The sequence below is a fragment of the Diorhabda carinulata genome, chromosome 12, assembly GCF_026250575.1.
Source record: "Diorhabda carinulata isolate Delta chromosome 12, icDioCari1.1, whole genome shotgun sequence".
Classification (NCBI taxonomy): domain Eukaryota; kingdom Metazoa; phylum Arthropoda; class Insecta; order Coleoptera; family Chrysomelidae; genus Diorhabda; species Diorhabda carinulata.
Window position 1 is genome coordinate 5,042,762 of NC_079471.1, and position 19,069 is coordinate 5,061,830.

At 31.8% G+C, this 19,069-nt stretch overlaps 1 protein-coding gene across 1 annotated transcript in view; it reads right to left on the reverse strand.

Moving 5' to 3' along the window:
- Positions 1–3,371: 3,371 nt before the first annotated feature.
- LOC130899996 (LIM domain transcription factor LMO4-B-like) overlaps positions 3,372–19,069 on the reverse strand; it is a 176,120-nt gene continuing 160,422 nt past the window's right edge. Inside the window, exon 6 of the mRNA XM_057810278.1 lies at positions 3,372–6,910. The gene's annotated coding sequence lies outside the window, so the exon portion shown is untranslated. The remainder of the gene's footprint in view (positions 6,911–19,069) is intronic.

The window sequence follows — 19,069 nt, forward strand, 5'->3', positions numbered from 1 at the left end:
GAATTGTTTCTTCAGAAATTAAAACAAAAATTTAATTTGCTAGAATGTAAATTATTTGTGTAATTAACAGAGTTTTTTTACCTTTGGAATGAAAAATGATGTTTATTATACAAAAAATAGTGGATGAGTTTGAGAAATATTTACATTTTTCATCTACTTATTGTATTATTTTGTTATTTTTATTAATAAAATATGGAATGAATGTATTCTTTCGCCAAAATAGCAAAGTCGAGCAAAGGAAGAGCTGCGTTTCACATAAACCAGTACTATATATATTCAATAATCATATTTACATGTATTTGAAATGTCACGTTGCTCAACAACATGCAGCCATTTTTTAATAACTGGTGCTCATTGGTATGTTTTATACTCAATCATATAAAATAATATCTTTTCATGATTGTTCAGGTAGGTACATCAAATGTTATTATGCATATATTTCAGCTTATGCGTTCAATTTGAAATTGAGTTTCTGCAGTTTCTTTTCCACCTAATGAACTTGATCATTAGTCAAATCCCCAACGATAACGTTTCCAACTAAAACACTTGTATTTTCAAGAGCATGGGAAATACTCATAATTATGCTAATGCAAGTTCTTCGGAGGAATCAAATTCTATATCAAGGCCATTAAATCACAAAAACAAGATCTGAAACAAACCAAACCCTTTCAAAAATAACTAAAAAATCCTTGGAACTTCTCTCTGTATCTCCCAAAATTTATAAGTTGCTGTAATATTAAGGGAGTTCAATAACTGTTACTTCATAACTTGAAAAATTATTTTTATGCTCAATGATAAATTGAATAATGTATTTCATGCACATTTTCTGAACTAAATAAACTCGATTTTATAATGAAATTTTATAGAATATCACCTAGAGGAAAAACAAACATGACACACTATTACGATGACGATGAACTCAGCACGTTGCGTTGGGTTCCGAGGATGTTTATTCCATTTCTACAAAATCACGTATTTGCTTTGATGAAAATTGTCACTTGTGATCATTACACACCCGATTGAGAGCGTGCAAATAAAGTGTAGAAATAAAGGCGGAGAAAACCTTGCGAAAGCCAAAACTAGGCTATCAGCGGGAGAAGTATTTGCCACGGTTTTTGGGGGTTGGTATCCTACATACAAATTTCTTACATGAACTTTGGACCATCCTTGCAACCTATTATTAGTCTTGGATCAATTTAAGCTTCATAATAGACGCAGATGTAGGAAAACAACGTCAGATATCACAGAGCAGAAAATGCTGAAAATTAACTGAATAACATCATTCGACAAGTGGTTAATACTGAATTTGGAGGTTATTCTACTATTAGCTGCTGAATAACTGGAATAAAATTATGTGAAGATATCAATTACTATATTTTCCTCATTGAATAAAGGTCCAATAATAATTTTTTAAAGAAAATACCAACCAAATACACAATAAATGTAGGGTTCTTCTTCCTGTTTCGTAAGATATTCGTATCTGGTATGTTGCATTGCAAAATGAATTGGAAGGTTCTGCCATAAACGTTCAAAAATTATAAAGAGTGAGTTTTATGTATGGAGCGCCTCAATTATATCCGGAAAAATTTGTACGATTTTTATAAAATTTTATGTATAAGGGTCTGTGACACAACGATTTTCACATTGTTGTCAGATCTTTCCGTTTTCCGAAAAAATAATGAACTTTGATTAGAATGGATCACCCTATATATTTTGTGTTTATAGAAGTCTTTAAGATATACTCATTATTTTTCATATACTGTTTCCCTATACCTAAATGCCATAATTTGGGAGTTATATCTACAATAACAAATTTGACGTTTCAATAAATCATTATTGTTAAAAGTTTATTGAAATCACAATGGATCGTTCATCTGAAAAAGAAAGAATTGATATTTTAATATTAGGATATGGTGATAGGCGTAGAAGTCAAAAAGAAACGTGTAATATCTTTAATATATCAATAAATTTTACGTGATAATAAATTCCATCCATACTAAGTAACGTTGGTTCAAGAGTTTGCCGACTTAATAATGGAAAAATGATACAATCAAAACGATCCAAATTTTTTAAATGTCTTGCGATGAGGTCACTTTATATATTAATAGTAAGTCGGCATAAATGTAGATACTGGTCACGTAACAATCCTCGTGGTTTGTAAATCCCACACCCAATATCCCGAAAAACTGATATATGGACTGGAAAAATATTTGATCCCTTTTTCATTGAGGGTAACTTGAATAGTCCGGCGTATTTAGATTTATTTTAAAATTATTATTATAGTTGGCGCGGAAATTTCCTAATCCAAATAAGTATTTTCAATTACATTTTAAGAAAATTCATTATTAGATATAATAATATCCCAAACGACAATATATGGTGACAACAAGATGGTGCCCCACCTCATTACGCATATGTAGTGAGGCAATACCTAAATAAAGTGATCCCAGAAGGTGGATTGGAAGGCGTATTTTTATCGATTAGCACCCGAGATCACCCGACATGAATCCTATTTCCTGTAGGATCACCTAAAAAACATCGTTTATAAAACAAAGATATACCAATATTCAGGAATTGAAAGATAGGATTTCCACAGGGATAAAAAGAATTGAGCAGTCAGGGATGCTGCAAAAAAGTTTTAAAAATCGCATGGTTTGCTGTATTGAAGAAGATGGACAACATGAAAACATTTTGAGCAATTGCTGTAATAGCATTCACTGTATGTTTTCTAAAATATGTAGTTTTTCTACTTCACAAATGTGGATCTATTTCTAACATGACAGAAACATTTAAAGATTTGTCTTCAGTTGTTGTAGGTTTTCTGAGCCATTATTTGGATAGATATTTTCTTCCACCAGTTTCGTTAAACTGTTTTACTAATTTACTAACATTAACAAACGAGTTTATTCAATCGTAGCCATCTAAATGTACGATATTTATCAAACTTCGTTGGAGATACTCTAAATTTGATCCATTTGACATAACAGAGTTCATTATTTTGCCGGAAAAAGGAAAGATCTGATAACAATGTAGATACCACCATAACACCGGCTGTATCACAAGACCCATGTACACAAAAACTTATAAAAATCGTTCAAGCCGCTTCCGAGATAATTGAGGCGTTCCATACATACAACTTATTCTGTATATCTATCAAAAACACTACCAATATCTCTTTTTCTGTTAGCAACATTGACAAAATAATGATAATAGATACTATCAATTTCTGTTTAAAAATTATTTCAATGGTATTTTTATCTGAGGAGCTATAAGAAATTACCTGTACTAGTTGTATCTACTCAAGGTACTCAACGTGGTTTCAATGTAGTTAAGAAGAATGAAAAAATAAATCAATTATAGCGGAGCACAGCTTGATATTCATGGCGACATTTGTAAGACAACTGTATCGAGTTTCTATTAAAATAACTGAAAGCATGTTGTTGACTACAGTGAATATTCTAATTGAACTGAGAAAATTGGTATTTATCTCATAAACTTAACATTTTTACAGAAACGAACAAAATTCATATATTATTTTATTAAATATCAGTTCTACATTGATTGTTTTGCAAATAACTTGGAGTATCAGGGAATAACTTTTTTATATTTACACTTTAAAAAATTCACATTGAAAGGATTAGCCTGGTGAAACACATTCCTTAACAGTCACATGAACTGAACAGTACGTTTTAAAAATTGATCTTAAAAATGTATGTTTAACAATTATTTGGAGCTTCAATTGTCTCTGTTGTCGGCCAGTTAGTTCATACCTTTCATGGTTTTCTATGGTACTACTCCCAAATATTGAACACCACTACATTAAAAGAAATGATGATAGCAATTTCATTGTCTTTCGAAATCTCTTAATTCTGTATGTAAACTTCTGTAAACTTCTGATATAAACCAGCGAGAACTATGAAAAAATGGATATCAGAAACTTTAACTAAATTCTGTTATCGTCATTATTAATTTATCAAAAGTAGCAAACACCCAAATCCCAGAATTCTTGAACTGATTTGGTTTGGAACGAAAATAAAAAGTGAAAAAGTGCTTTGCACCAAACATACATGAAAGAAAAGTATAAATGTTGATATCTAGCATGAAATATTTCCATCAAATAAGACCATTATTTTTTATTTCATGAGGTTCAAGTGATATAGAAGAAGATAATGTAATAAAAACAATCAAAATATGCCAACAGATTCGTTATAATATAAATTTCTGATAATTTAATGCCTACTATTTAAAAACCAGATTTTATCACAATTCATTGCTTATACCATGGTGTTTGTTGTGTGTTACTCTTATAACAATTGATTTTTCAAGGTGAGTTTCTGCGCGAACATCTAATTGCAGTGTCGCGTCAAGTTTTTAAGAAACTCCGATACACATTTTTCCTCCCATTTAACAGCTAGTAAAATTTTTGTTTGGTACATATATTCACTCCTTGGATTTGACTGACAATCACGGCTTCTAATATGAATGACTTTAAATTGTCTCAGCCGATCAATTCATGCTCATTCAATCAAATTAATTTGTTGTTACTATTCCTTCTTCTAAAACGTAAACTGTTTGCCCACAAACTTCATTAACATTGCAAATAAATGTGTTATTATCAGAACCTCCTGTAGAAAAAATCAGACTTAGGTGTCATCGAAATTCTGAAAATTTTATCATAAATAACTAATTTGTTTGATTCAATTGTGTGTCAGAATCAGCAAGTAACTTCTGAGGATGCCAACCATACAAACAATAACTATTTTCGACGACGGCCTTAAGGCAGCTTGACATGGTGTAAAACAAAATATATTTGATAGAATGAAAAGAAAATGAAAAGTGAAATAAACAAGAAAAAAGTGGTCAATGAATATCTGTCAATAATGATATCAGCTGCTCCTCGTTTTTGGAGCCTGATAAACAGGTGGGTTGCATGAAACAATGAGCTGAGCTTAATCTGCGCATGATTTTGATCATGAAATATTGCGTCTTGCATTGCATTTTACGTTGTATTGCATCATGTCAAGCGGCTTTTCAAAAAATACTCAAACAATTTGTTTGATTTGATATAATTTTGGAAGTGACTAATATGAAGGAATGAGTTTTAACAATATTGTTCTGAAAATTTGTTAACAATATATTACATTTTCTAACACAACTAAGTTGAAATTATTTTTCTAAACGCCACCAGAAGAACCAACAACATTAGTGGATTAATAAATATGCTTCCAATAAAATAAAAATATATGCGAGAAAAATTTTTGCTACTGTCATTTAGTTACCGTTAATAATCTATTTATAATGAAATATGAATTAATTGACCATATTTACATAAATCAATATGTTGATTGGCATATTTCTACGGATTTAAGAATGAAATTAGAATCTGCAAAAAACATTCAAATATATGTTACTCCATGACGACCATGTTAACATTTTTTCTAATATTTCGCATTAATAGTCATCTGAAACAGCTTCACAATACTCATACAGGCTTGAGTATCCGCCATTCTTTCCACATTTTGCCCCTAAACGGTTATCGCATATTTTCAAACCTTGACAAACACTCTCATGGGCTTTAATAAGCCATAATGGACTATATTGAGAAAAGAAAGTTATACTGTTGCCAATATTTAATGTAAACAGGTTGTAGGCGAGTAGAGGACTCAACTTCTACTATCGTAGATTTCACAGATAACAAAATACTAGGAAGATCAACTGCGAGAATTGAGCACAGATGCATTTGTGTGGAGAGTCCAGTTCTCATGGAGATTATTCAGATTATTGGAGATCGAAGCGAAGGTGAAAGGGTGAGAATGGTCGTTTACAAAAGAAGTTGGCACTTTCCATATATAATTAGAGTTTGGTGAAACTATTTATTTAAGAAATAGAGCTCTCTCCGCTTATTAAATTTGAGTAACATTGCTGTCACTAGTTAAGCTGAAGCATTTAGAAAATCTAGCTCCGGAATGGTGTTCTGGCATCATGCCAACCATAGTTCAAATTTTGGAGGTCCTTTCATTATTTTCGAATATAAATAAACGTCATTCGAATAATTTATTGTGGCGATTTTCTTGTTATGTTAGTCTCAAAATTGTTTTCCTTATATCTTTCTCATTGATAAGGATCGCCCGATATTAATTTTGTAACTACAATATATTTTTTTCTTATTCTAATATGCCTTTTTATGTTTCTATATTGATAAATCGTCTAGATTTTAGTTTTCTCTTGATAGAAAATTAGTTCCGAAAAACAAGAAAAAATTGACGTTTCGACCTATTTCGGTCTTCATCAAAATATTATATTAATCAAAAGGTAATCTTTAATGTGAACATAAACATGAAAAATTTTTCTTCAGTTGTTAAATTTCAAAAATATGTAGCAGCTATCAATTAATTTATTCGTTAATTTTATTCAAATGTCTTGAAAGGCTACCTACTATAAAATATAGAATTATACTTTCCATTGACATGTTTTCTTGCGGTTTATAGACAATAATTTAAAAACACAAATGAAATTTGATGATTTAGCAATTATGATGAGAAATAGAATATATAATATTTATATAAAACAACAACATCGTTGAGCGATAGTCAAAGTATTAATTCCCATTTCACCTGATTAATGTTGTAAGCTTATGACGTTGGAAAAACAACTTCAACAATACAATCAAGTTCACGTAAATCTGTAGTTTGGTCTCAGTAGTGCCTTTTTCATTATGTACAATTTGAATTTATTACTAATATTTACACTTTTTTTCCTCACTCGTAGGTATCGCTGTACATGAATATAGAACTTCGTTGTTCTTGAAGATATCTCGCCTGCATTTCCATTGCTGCTGACAGGAATGTATGATGGAAAGAATAGGGGCTATAACTAGAGGGAATGTTAAGATGCGATGTGCCCCCAACATCTGTAAAAGAAATATGTTATTTAATCATTATAAGAAATTCTACTTATAATCTAAAAATACCCGAATTGTATTTTTACGAATTGTTAACCATTGAGTAGAACCGACCCTGGCCTTCAGATGTAGAATCATCCATTTATTCACCCAAACTACATAGACCTACATCATACATTAAAAATTGAAAATGTTCGAAAGTACAATTTAGAAAATATAAGTTCTGATTTCGCAACTCTAAATGCCTATAACTCAGAAACTAGGGGTTGTATGAGAAAAGAGAAATTTTTTTTATATCGCAGCATTATTTTCTAGTCAAATCCAGGAAAAGGGATAAATACTTTCATGAATTATATAAAGCATATTTTAAGCATTAAAATATCTGAATTTGATATTCTTTACTCTATAATGATCTTCTTCGAAAAATTCTATGATAAATGATAATTCTAGTTGTGTAGTTGTATAGTATCTATAGTTCTTTGATAAATATTTATAGAGAAAAAAATTATTTAAAATTCGAAAATTTCGTAGGTAGTTCAAACATTTCAGTAAGGCTGCCATATTTCGTAACATCATAGGTATAAAATAAACACTGAACAAAGTAAATACGACATATTATTAAACTTAAAAATTGAAAATGGTATATAAACCGTGTGAAAATACCACGACTGAAACACCTGGTGAATTCGAGTAAACAACAAAAAAGGTTTGAAAGTATTGGTTGTTTTGACAATCCTGCGATATTCAATTATTTTTGTTGCCAGGATCATTTTAATGTAAGTAAGATTCAAACTTATTTTAATATTTTATTATGCTTTCAATTTTTATTGGATTATGTAATAATGTGAGAACTTAACCTACAAAAGGTTTATTCATATAAATGTTTTATTTATACGTAACCAATAAATAAAAACTGTATTATAACATCACACGCTATGTTGCTAGCAACAATAAACTCATGATCCCAAGGACACAACTGCTCAATGTTTTATTAAACCTATGACAACACAACTCAAAACCAATGATAATCGTTCTCTTATGTAGTTGAAAATTTGAAATTTTTGCGATTTTTAAATGAATATTCAAATATTTAGATTATTTTTTCCGTTTGGTTGAAAATTTCACTTTTTGACATTATTTCATATCAACAACTTATAAAATAAATACTTTTTGAAAAATGGAAGTATCATAATTATTTCGAATATCTTGCACCTGGCACCTTCGCCATATCTAACAAAACGTTTATAATGAACTATTGGCGACACAATGAAAAAACACTTCAAGAAAAAATTTTCCCCTCAAATGTATTCCAACGACGCCTTAAAGGGGAGAATATTTCAAGAAATTCGCGAAATTGACAATCATATGATGAAAAACGTTAACCTAAGAAAAAACAAGTGAAAAAAATAATTCTTTAGGTATAATTGTTATTATGTTTCTTGTAAACTAGAATTTAAAAAAGAAGTGCTGAAAAAATGAAATGGTAACAGTTATTTAGAAAAGAATGAGAAAGTAGTTCTTAATTTATTGAGCGTCTTCATTCTAAAGTGGAATTTCTGGAACCATTGGCGAAATTAATACTGAATACACTACCACTACACCAACACTACACTATCTGACGCGCGTTTCGATAACCAAGATAATCGTCTTCAGAGATTGAAGCTAAACTAAAATCTAATAACTTGACATACCTGTTTTATACTTTATTTTCCACCAATAAACCTTCTTCCGCAAAAATTAATTTGCTTTTTTGCATTCATTCCTTGATTACTAATATATAGAGTGGGCTGTAAGCAATTGGCCCTTTGTCCCTATTTAAGCTACTCTTATATATTATTGGGCAATTCTAAGGATATAATACCAAATTTGCAAAAGAGTGGTATATATGAAATAAGTTATGGTGATTGTGACGGAAAGTATATTGGGCAGACTGAGAGATCCGTTATTGTCCGGTTTAAAGAGCACATGGGTCATTTGAAATATGGAAAGACCAGAAAATCAGGTATTAATAATATAAAATAGTTAAAAAATGTATTCAATAATAAATTATTGGATGCATTTGAAGCTAGATGTAAAGTAACTTAAATAGGGACAAACAGTCAATTCCTTACAGTCCACTCTATAATTTATATAATTTAGTAGTCAAGGAATGAATGTGAAGATTCCATTCCTGGCAAGAGTTTTTTCCCGCTGGAATAAATTTTCGCGGGAGACGGTTTATTGAAAAATATTGTATAAAACAGGTAAGTCAAGTCATTAGATTTTAAATAACTTAGTTATCGTAGCGCGCGTCAGACAGTGTAATTGTGAGTGTTGGTGTAGTGGTGGTGTAAACAGTTTATTCAGTCTCCATATTTCATCATCTTGTTTTACAATGCCCGAGGTTATATATTCTGTTGAACCTATTTTAAGCCTTGTTTTGTAAACCGAAACGTACAACATTATAAAATTATTATAGGAGCTACAATAAGCAGTTTATTGATAACCTTTATTCAAGCATATTCCTCTATAATCACTTCATGTCAAACTATGAACCATTGGCTTAACAGTAAATGTAAATTCAGTTTTAAATAGGAATTTATTCACTATAAACATATCATACACAAAAGAGCAATTCACTTCATTATCCCTTGATTATGTAACATGACTTATTGATCTATTGTTCTAATATTCTCTTCTATACGATCCCATCACAACATATAATAGCTAATTTGACGGAAGCATAACAAATTGGCTTACCTGCATTAATTAGCATTTACTATAACAAGCCAATTAATTAGTCAAATGCCTCAATTTGTTCAAAATCAGCAATCAATAATATGTAATACTGTAAGCCGTAATTTAATTTCATAGTTACTGAGTACTTTTTCATTGATCAATGTAAATGAAATAATATATTCATGATAAATTAGGGTGAAAAGGGTGAAAATGGAGAAAAATAAAGGTCCGAAAACAGGATATATGATTACTAAAAAGAATTTTAACAAAAAAATACAAATAAACATCCCTACAATGAAAAACGAAATCTTTATCTTCACATAAGGCTCGTTAAAAGAAAATTGAACATGATCTGGTGTATATTCAATGGAGCTGAACATCCAGAAGCGCTACAGATTGTAAACTGTGGGTAATAACCTTCAAGCGGAAAGCTTGTAAGGGAGAAGCTATTATACTATTAAAGGAAAGAAGTGAATCAAGCAGAAACTCAATAATCTATACAGATAGATAAACAGCCTTTGGAACAACAAAATCAAAAGTTGTTCCAAGGCACTATCCTGGATCGTGTCAATCAAGTAAGCTTCTGGCTACCGATGGAAATGTTGAGAGATACTATTGGGACAGGAATCAAAGCTAAACAAAAGGAGGAGGAACAATCTGGAAGACCATTAGAAAAGTCACTGGATATTGTACTTCTAAAACAAGATCTTCAGAAATGGAATGTAACTACAGACAACTATTGCAAAGAGTGTAATGGAGAAGAAGAGTAGATTGAGCATTTGCTCTGCTGGTGCCCTGTCATGGCGAAAAAAGTTCTAATGACGAGAAACAACAAGGAATATATTTCATTTGGAATGTTTGAAAAACATGGAAGTGTGCTCAGGTAGTTATATAATTAACTTAGTGAGCTACGATCATATACGAGGATGGTCCCAGAAGTACCTAACCTGACCTAGAGATTGCGGTAGTTACTTGATAAATACCACGAGAATTAACGTTTTTAGTAAATTTGTGAACATTGGTCATCGTTATGTGATATAATACTTATTTATGAATGACGTTGGACTGAAAAGGGAGTACCAACTCCAAAGAAAGCAATGACGGTTTCATCTGCAGGTAAGGTCACGTCGTCGGTTTTTTTGGGATGCGCGTGGGATAATTTTCATTGATTATCTTGAAACAGGAAAAACTAGGCTAAGAAGAAAGTGTTGTTTCGCCAATACAATGCATCAGCTCACACATCTATTATTAATGAATTGAATTGCTACTTCATGCACCTTATTCGCCAGATTTAGCTCTCTCGAATTATTTTCTGTTCCCAGACTTGAAAAAATGGGTATTTTGAACTTATTGAACCTCGCTAAAAAAAGTGTATGGAGCTAAAAGGAGATTACGTTGAAAAATAAACTATTTTTTTCCAAAATTTTTGTTTGTCCTTTGTTGGGTCAGGTATTTCTGGACCATCCTCGTATGTCGGGATTGCCCGAATCAAAAGTATATCCTATTATTCATTCATTTTCTCGATTTTCCTCGAATTAAATAAGGTTTGTCCAAGGCTATTGGAACAAATCTATCCAATTTCTGGCGATCAATCGATCGCTCAGCTCAAGAAACAAGTGAAATTGTCATAAATCCTGTCTTGAGAAAAAAAACTAACACTACTATCATCAACGTGAGTGCCATCGAAAAGTTTTTATTGACATAATCCCGATGTACCCCATGTGAGGTTATCACTGACTCTCTCATTGCCCATTAGCGAGATTGGACCCTCAATTCTCCTCACTCGAATACAGGATCGTACTAAGGATGATTATTAGAATATTTTTATTAAAGAACTGAATATACTGGATAATAGTAATATTTGGAAACTTAAATTATGGAAGAAACATATAAAAACAAAAGTCAAAAACAGAACAGTTTTTTAAGTAAATAGCGTTGTTAAAAAATGGCCAAAACCGCTTCTTCTGAGATAAACCTGTTGTAGGACTTGGAAGATTAGAAGTTTCCTTTTAGGACTACAAAACATCAGATCTCAGATCCTACTGACTATTTACGATGCTAAATTTAAATCAAGTATTGTGTATGTACCTAATATTTTAAAATATTTTGTTTTGTAAAATTAAAAATTCTTGGCGAAGTGGATGCTCAAATTTGCATCTAGTGATTTCGCTTAGTCTCAACATCCACTTGTCACCAAGTTTTTACTTCAGTAATATGATTATCGAGGTACGTCACGAAGAGTCAATTTGGGGAAACCAAAAAACTTCTTACTTAAACCAAGGTCGTCTAGATATCTTCACAAAAAAAAACATAAATCCACTTTTTTGACTATAACAAAAACTTTGTTTTAATTTTTGACTAAAATGCCACTAGCGTATGAACCTCCTCACCTATATGGTTTATTTCGTATTGGTATCTCTCGATATATGGCAATTATACGATAAAACATCGGGTCAGCTTAAAACTGCTTTATAGCCCAACAACAAAATACCGTCATATAATATGGTTTCGTGGCTTCAATTCCTCACCAGAAGGATCTTATATGGCTATAGTATAATATTTCCTCGTGAATCGATAAATCTAGATCTTCTAACAGAAACTGCGTTTTTGAAATCTATTGTGTTCAAACACAAATTCATTAAAAGTGAACAAATAAACTGTAAGTCAGATTTAACGTCAACTTTCGTATCAAATTTTAGCCAGATTCTACATAAACTTTCTATCACGTACTGGTCAGATTCTAGATCAGGTTCATCATCATCTTTATAAATAAAAATGTCGTCTAAAAAACTAATAGTCTATTGAATGTAACATGGTATCGATTATGATATACGTTCTAATACATAGAATAAAATTATTGCCAAGTCTTTTATAATTTCCGCGAGTTGATGGCTAATTTTTAATCTAGATAATTTGGTAGCAAATCATAGAAAGATGCTACGAACATGATATTGATCCAAATATAATAGCTATAGAGTTTTAAAGAAGCTTTTGATAAAAGAATAAAAGAAGCAATTAGTGAAATGAAAATAAACACTAAATTGTTCCATATGGCCATGATGACAATGCAAAAATCTTGTGCTCAAGTTGATATAGCCGGCAAACTTGGTGATCCTTTTGAAATAACATCTGTTGTTAAACAAGGAGATAGTCTTTCAAGTACACGCAGTATACTATACACATAATAGCTAGAAATAAAAAAAGATTTCTGGAACTTTTCAAAGATGTAGAAGGTAAATGCAAAGAGCTCGCCCTAGTTATTAATGAATTAGAACTGTATTTATAAAGATGTCCACATTAGAAGATTGTAGGACGGTGGAAGATTTGATAATAGATGATAAAACTTGTGTGAATTGATTGAAATATCTCGGAAAAAGTATTAACCAAGCACTGTCGTAGAAGAAAGGCTCTTGAGAAACAGATTAATGACAAAAAGAACGAAGTTGAAAATCTACAGGACTCTAGTAAGACCATAAATTATGGTAGATTGGGGGAATACTGGCGAATCCGAAATAATAGAGAAATCGATGAAATATTAGACAATGAAAACATCATCCGGTTCTTTAAGTCTCAGAGGCTGAAATGATTTAGTATGAATTGCAAAATACACAACAGTAGAAATAGAGGCAGACCCTTTTGGATGGATGGACCGATCAAGTTCACGAAGACGAAGACAATATATGTGAGACGATGGTGAAGTTTGGAGACGAATTGTCGCGGAAGATAAGGCTCACACCGATCTCTAGTGCCAATTTGTATGGTAATTTGGTAGAGCTTTGTTCTATTCACGAAGATTTAATAGAGAAAACTATTCACACAAAAAAACACAGTTGTTTCTTCAGTACTACCTACTTGAAGAGCAAATATTACGCACAGTTTTTTAGTATCAGAAAAATTTGGCCAGTTCGACTCTGACTACATTTCGAATCTAGTTTCCCTCTCATACCCACTCACCCAATCCACCATCCAGGACGAAAGAAATTGTTTCCTGTGAGCCTGGAAATGAATTAATGCATTCCAAACATCCATTATTAATCAATCTTAATGTAAATGGTTCCAACTAGAAGCTAATTGTAATTTCAAAATTGGTCCAACGTTCGCTCTTCCCTTCCAATAATAATGAACATAATGGAACATTGTTTTCCTAACGTTACGTGATATTTTAGCGATGTATGTTGTTGTGTTTTTCAAATAATTTTGAATTAATAATGAAAAGCCTTAGATAATCGACATCGACGATATTTATCTTAGAACCAAAACTATTAAGAAGTGGATAATTGATATTGACCGATAGGAGGATTAAAAATCATCATTTCAACTTCAATTTTATGGTCCCCGTCCATGATTAGATGAATTGAATATTAAAAAGCTATAAAGCAATCAGCCATCGTTGCAAAAGAGAATAATTCTAGCTGAAGTAATTTTAAAGAATACAGGGGAATACAAACAATCATTATCCCGTCCGATAACCGAACAGCACTGAAGTGGACAGACTTGCTGAAGTAAGAGCTGACAAAGGGTTCAAACCTTTAGTATTATCAGTTACAGAACAATAGAGAAAGTATTGGAAAATAAGGTAGATAGAGGTTAAAACAGTCACTGAGACAATTTACACGGATTGAGATAGGCAAAGACACTCCCGGGCAACTATAAACAGAAAAAATCTACTGAATGTATCAACCTAAGTGACAACAATCTACGAATACTAACAGAAGTCCTATCGGGGCACTGTCACTTCAATGAACACCTCAAGATGCTAGACAGCACTTTATTCCGGAGAGTAAACGTGCATCTATGGAAGAAGGAAGAAGTCGCGCCAGTTAAAGCGAATGTTACACTGTAAATGGAGAAGGTATTATGTACAGTAGTTTGGGAAATAAGAGCAGTAATTACGGTTGATTTTATTATTGAACAATGCGCAGTATTATAGTAACCGATGAAACCTGTCTACAGAGATATTTCAATTCATAAAACGATATTGTTACAAGCTAGGCTTACGAATTGAGTTTTGAAACACTTTCCTTATAATCCCGATTTGTCGCGATAAGATTATTATTTATTTGGTGCATTGAAAAAGGCATTTGGCAGACTGCGATTCGAAAACAATTCGGAGGATACGTGACAAGCCAAGATATTTTTACGAAAAAGGCATCCCAAAGCTTCCGGTAATGTGGTAAAAATGTGTAGAGTCGGACGGAGACTATCTTGAAAAACTGCGTAAAAACACAGCTTCGTAACGTAAAATTTTTTTATGGTAGAATTCCGATTTATCTTTGTATGTTACCGTTTAAAATTATTCTTTTCTGAACTAAAATTCCTGATGTTGTAACGTCACATATTATTATTATCACTCGCAATAGGAAAAATTTGTAAGGGTAGAATAGGTTTACTGCATTTTGCAGTACAAATTTCGTTGTTTCATGACAAAAAAAAAGATTTCGCATATTAAAACTTATTCATATTATGTACAATATTATTATTTGCGAATAAACCATTTCATCGAAAAATACTCCTCATTTTCATACCAATCCACATTTAAATGAAGACATCGGAGTGAAGGCATCACATCAAACCAACTTGTAACTGTAATGTAACGCGTAAAATGAGAGAAAGAAAAGCATAGCGAAAGTGGAGTAGAATTTTGTAGAAGAGCCGGCTGAGAGATAGATATCCGGAAGAATTCTACAGCATATCAGAGAGGCACTCAACTTAATGAAACGAGTAATCCGAGAGCAGCTCTCCCGCCTAATCCATCTCGATGCATTCCTTTACGTTTTAATATTCATCCCGAAACAGTTGAATCTTGTCAGCGGCGTTGCCACTAAATCTCGTTGTCTCTAACACGAACAAAGTCGTACTTTAATGGATCATCAAAGAAACGCTTAAGTTTAGAATCTTTAGTCAAGTAAACTGTCTCTATTAAGTTATTATATATAAATATGTGAACAAGAAATTGTGAATGTATTAGCTAGACACTGATAATAAATATTTTCTTTTATAAAGTGTACTCACAAAATAACGTAACTTTTATTTCAAATTTTTTTCATAGAAAATATTCGATAAAAGTGTTTAACAATGATTAAGGTCATCTGCAAGTCGATTAGAAGTATATAGCTACTCCAAAATTAGCTATTTATATAAATATTATAACATGTTTTTAGATAGCACACCATCTAGGCATCCACGCTGAGTCTCCTTGTATAATAAATATTCTGACCAATATTCATTCATCAGTTACGAAGTTTCGGTAGTTTGGATTTAACATTATCCGAAATTAGTTTATAATTAAATAATAGCTTTCAATTAAGTGTGTTTAGACATCAGATATTATTTCCCATTATCATTTGAAGAAGGTGTTAATTTTAATAAGGGATTTTCAAAATTAACGAAAGTCAAATTATGGAAACTGTAGTTCAGAGGATTGTAAACGTATCAAAAAATCCTTGAATGTTATGCAAAGTTTTGTACCAAGTCTTTCGGTAAGCGGCAACATAATGAGTTTAATTCTTGTAAAATTTATAATTGTAAAATAATCATGACGAATAAAGCAAAAAGTTGATGCAGATCCTCATTTTACCAATAACATGAATCCACGTTTATATTATTTGCCAAAATTGCATATATTTGAGTGGATGGAGGCGGCAACAAAGAACACAATTAAATTATTGGACCATTTTTTTTTTGTAGATCAATATGACCAAAGTATTTCCATTAATTTCGAAATGTAATATTTCTTGTAATCAATATTGCAGTTGGTAATAAATTTAATGACTTTTGGATTTAATAGGTCACTGAATTAGCAAATTTTAGTGTTTTTACTGAAATTAAGTTTTCCAAGAAAGTTGAATTTTGAGAAGCGACAAAAGAAATTTAGAAAACTCTTGACATCTTGTCAAATAACAAATCAGCATCATGTAAAGCCTTATAGGTGAAGATTTTTTCCAGTGGTGCATCTAATAGTGGGAACAACAAGTCTGTTGATGTATAGCTGCCTCGAAGGACTAGTTTAAAGGGAGGAAGGTTATAGTGTAATTAAAATTCAAGGTAATTATACAGACATCTCCTAAAAATGATAATAAAAAATATCTTGGAGAAATTTATGATTGGTAAGTTGGAGATAAATCTTAAATGGTTTTGTATTTTCTCTCCTATCCAAATAGAAATATTTTGAAATCACTATGAAACTTTGTAATGCTTCTGTAGTTAAAATTTCATCTACAATATCAAATTTAATAAAATTTCTCTGTTCCATTCACAATCCCTCAAATTCTGCATAAATATATAGAAGACTTTTGCAAGAATAGTAACAAATCTACTCATTTAATGTATTTAAGTATTTTTTGATCTGTCCACAATAAAATTGCCCATTGAAAAACCCAATTAACAATAAATAACACAAACGAAACATACGAGGTATATTAATAATAACCATAAGTCCGTCGAAGCTAGTTCTGGGTTGTACGGAGGATGTGAGAGCGTTCTAATGTGTCAGTGGATAAAAACGGCGGATTTCTTATTGACAAATGGCTAGGACATTATGAAGAATCCATCCTTCTCGTAGTAACACGAACGCAACATACGAGGTATGTTTTAGAAGTAACTACTGACACCATTACGGAATCATTTGATCGAGTCTACATCTGCTTGGGTGATTTTGAAATTCTCCCACCTATTGAGAATCCAGCCGACTGCGAAATGCGTTTTCTCAGTACCAAAGATTCAAAGCAACTGACAGTCATCGCCACACAAGTAATGTTTATGGTAAAAGCATTATGAGTGCTGGAATGATGCGAAAATAGGTTAGAACGATAATCAATCATTTCCAATTCGAAGATTTGATGGTAAATTGCAATATTTCATCCAAATCTGGACAATTATCTCTGCGATCTTTATGAAATCGTTGCATTGGTTATCAAATCAAGCATTTTTTGACGAAAGAAAGTTGTCGCACGATATGATAATTACCTTAATATTAATTGAAATCATGTGGAGAAGGAAAATATTTTTTATAACAATTCGAATGTTGTTTTTTATTTAAAAAATGTAAGTACTCGCTTTAAATGCACGCTTATTATCTCAAAGAATTAACTTGTCTACTTACACTGGTTTTTGATAAAAAAGAATGAAAAAAAAAGAAATTGTGAAAAAGTTAAGATAGAAAATGTATAATGAACACAACGTTTATAAGAAAAAACTAAAGAAACGGTATAAATCTATACTAATGCTTGCGGATAGATAAAAGTGACAACATTGCGGGTTTAATATTCATTTAAAAACAGTTGATTCTCGTCTCAGTCGGACTTGGTACTAAACGCCACCTAGACTCACATCCGGAAACAGCACTCACACTAACCACTCGTATGATAGAAGTGTTAATCTCGCTAAGATCGTATTAATAATTTCTCCTTCTTTTTTCACTTTACTGTTTCAATTTCGAGAAGTGGTAGAGTTTTATTTCCCAACCAACTTTTATATTTCCTTATGATATTAAAAAACATTTCAAGTTGCTGGGTACGTCAAAATTTTCATTTATTTAAAAGTAAAAGTCAGTATTCGTATCTAAATTGTACATAAAAATAAACTGAAACAACAATATACATATATTCTTATTACTATTTTCGTATCAACTATAAGAACTTTATATAATTTAAGCAGTCATCCTTTTACAATAAAAATCCTACATAACCACAAACTTCCTCTACCGCTCCTTTTATTTCTAACTTCAAGCTTAAAAGTCAACAGATGTTATTATCTCTAAAACCTTCAGCATAAACTCACACTGTGTCTCTTTCATTAAAACTTCCATTTCAAGAAATAACCATAAGTCCGTGGAAGCTAGCTCTGGGCTGTACGGAGGGTGTGAGAGCGTTACAATATGTCTAGTAGATAAAAACGGCAGATCTATTATTGACAAATGTGCTAGGACATTATGAAGAATCCAACCTTCTCGTACCTGCCGCATACGCGCATTTCTAGCACCTAACCGTTGACTGCTTACTTATAGAAGGGTCCCAACACTTTTGTCCTCATTAATTACACCTTGGATATCAAAAAAGAAAATGAGCATGATGTTCAATCTCAACTACGTGCTACTGCTCTATGTTGTAGAATTTCTGGACAGAACTTTCATAGCCAGTCACTACATTCCTCATACGATTCCGTTCGTTGTTTCAAATGCGCTCTTCTTCTTTTAATGCTTATCCATTAATGGATGTTCGCGACCACATTTTCCATGGCTTCTCTATCTCTAGCGGTATGGATCAATGTCTGAATATCTTGTATACCCGTCCACTGCCTTACGTTCCGCAACCATGACATCCTCTTTCGTCCCAATCCTCCCTTACCTTCAATCTTGCCCTCGACTATCAGCTGAAGGAATTGATATTTATGGCCTCGCATTATATGGCCAAAATATGCAATCTTTCGTTTCTTCACGATGTTAAAGAGTTC